Here is a 2,949-nt window from a genome sequence, read left to right as displayed (position 1 = left end):
GATAGATAGATAGATAGATAGATAGATAGATAGATAGATAGATAGATAGATGATAGAAAACCTTTATTGTCATTTTTTACTGTGGGCACAATGGCACACATTAGATATAGATATAGGTAGGTAGATAGGTAGATAGGTAGATAGGTAGATAGGTAGGTAGATAGGTAGATAGGTAGGTAGGTAGGTAGAGATAGATAGATAGATAGATAGATAGATAGATAGATAGATAGATAGATAGATAGATAGATAGATGATAGAAAACCTTTATTGTCATTTTTTACTGTGGGCACAATGGCACACATTAAAAATGAAATTTAGTTGCTTGCTTTCAAAGTGTACACATACATAACACACATTTAAACATACTATATACAGCACATGTATAGATGTACACCCTTACATATAAGTGACATATAAATATTAATCACTGCCCATCTTGAATACATAACGGAAGGAGGAGGATAGACATGATTGTGTTAGGTGAATCCAGGGAATGGGTGAATTGATATAAATCATGGTTAGAATAAACTCTGGGGAAGGGGGTCATTACAAACCCAGCCACTGATTCCAGTCATTAAATCCAGGTTGGTTATCAGTGGAACATTTATGGATAGTGTGGAGTATTTAATCAAGATCTGCGCTTGGTTGTTTTTCTGCGGACATTTCATGACCCAACTAGGTAACATCATCAGTGCTGGAAGGGAGTGGGGTTTGCTAATGGTTTTCCCTGTCAATGTTGGCAGGATTATTCTTGGTGATTCCTTGATTAGACTGTTGTTTACTGCTGGCTTGTTTTCGGAGTTGGAAGTGGGGTTCTTAAGACTCCAATATGAAAGCATCTCCTGCTAAAGTGAAAGAGGAAGAATGTGGGGCTGTAGATTTAACTGCTGTGGGACACACAACTGGAGTGGCCTGGCAATAAATACTTATGCTTTTATCATATTACGGAATTGCCAGCTAGGCTGGATGGAGGGGGTCAAGCGAGGGCCTAGCTTGGAAGCTTTGCGTAGCCGCAAATGGCATAAGCATGGATCTTCCTCAAGATCCATAAAGCCTTACCTGGCGGTTCCCAGGTGAAGGCAAACAGTCTTATGAGATTCCTGTAACATGGGTGATAATACATCACGTGAAGGGTTAATACCACTTTACAAGGCCTTGGTAAGGCCACACTTGGAATACTGCATCCAGTTTTGGTCACCACGATGTAAAAAAGATGTTGAGACTCTAGAAAGAGTGCAGAGAAGAGCAACAAAGATGATCAGGGGACTGGAGGCTAAAACATATAAGGAACAGTTGCTGGAATTGGGTATGTCCAGTTTAATGAAGAGAAGGACAAGGGGGGACATGATAGCAGTCTTCCAATATCTCAGGGGCTGCCCCAAAGAAGAGGGAGTCAAGCTACTCTCCAAAGCGCCTGAGGGCAGGACAAGAAGCAACGGATGGAAACTCATCAAGGAGAGAAGCAACCTGGAGCTAAGGAGAAACTTCCTGACCTATAGAACAATTAACCAGTGGAACAACCTGCCTCCAGAAGTGGTGAATGCTCCAATACTGGAAGTTTTTAAAAAGAGACTTGACAGCCATTTGTCTGAAATAGTATAGGGTTTCCTGCCTGAGCAGGGGGTTGGACTAGATGACCTTCAAGGTCCCTTCCAACATTATTATTATTATTATTATTATTATTATTATTATTATTATTATTATTATTATTATTATTATTATTATTATTATTATTATTACTACTACTACTACTACTACTACTACTACTACTACTATTATTATTACTATTATTACTATTATTATTATTGTTGTTGTTGTTGTTGTTGTTCATCACACAGTCAGCCAGATGTTCAGACTGGATTTGGCATTTTGTCTACCTATCGAGTCCTTCCCAAGGACCTGGGATAGGCAGATGTGGATGTTTGATGGTATTACAGATCTCGTCGCAGGATGGAAGCGGTTCCTAGTAAGGCCGCTTTTTGCAATTGACTAATGGCGAATTTGTCAATGCCAATGGTCTTCAAGTGGTGCTCCAGTTGTTTTGGGATTATTATTATTATTATTATTATTATTATTATTATTATTATTATTATTATTATGGATCATCGCACAGCCAGATGTTCAGACTGGATTTGGCCTTTTTGTCTACCTATCGAGTCCTTCCCAAGGACCTGGGATAGGCAGATGTGGATGTTTGATGTTATTACAGATATTGTCGCAGGGTGGAAGCAGTTCCTATTAAGGCCGCCTTTTGCAATTATTATTATTATTATTATTATTATTATTATTATTATTATTATTATTATTATTATTATTATTATTATTATTAGCCTGTTCTTAAGAGGGAACAGGTAGGCTCCAAAGGTGGATCAGATCAGCCAATATTGGCAATATTAGACCCAATGAAAGAATTGTCTGATGTTTGATAAAAGAATTTCCTTTTTTTAATTTTTTTTAATTCATTTTCTAATTTTACATTTAAATATTTGAAAAGCAAAATGGCGTCTGAGTTGATCAGTAATTCAATAACATACAAGTATCTTTAGTACAGATCTCAGACTAATACATTAAATATTTCCTCTCTTTTCCCCTTGGTATTTACTGTCTCATATTTAAACTGATACAATTCTTATTACATCGACTAAATAAAAATAACTTTCTTACATTTATCAATAATTTTTAATCTGTACATATCCCGGTTACTTTTCAACATTCAATCCTTTTAGACAATCAATGTCCTAATTAGTTTTTCCCAATTTTTAGTTTCCCATCAATAATCGAATGCAACGTCCAATATTTATAATTTCCAAATTTTAAATAACCCCAATTCCCTTTTGATAAGAGAATTTCCTTTCCCCTCAATGATATTTGAAGCTCTGACACTGGGTGGTGCTGAATTCTTGGAAATGGCTGTCTGCCCTGTAGCTTCCCCTGCCTTGATCTTTTATA

The sequence above is a fragment of the Protobothrops mucrosquamatus genome, unplaced genomic scaffold, assembly GCF_001527695.2.
Source record: "Protobothrops mucrosquamatus isolate PMUCROS unplaced genomic scaffold, P.Mucros_1.0 scaffold_47, whole genome shotgun sequence".
NCBI lineage: Eukaryota > Metazoa > Chordata > Lepidosauria > Squamata > Viperidae > Protobothrops > Protobothrops mucrosquamatus.
This window is presented reverse-complemented; position numbering follows the sequence as displayed.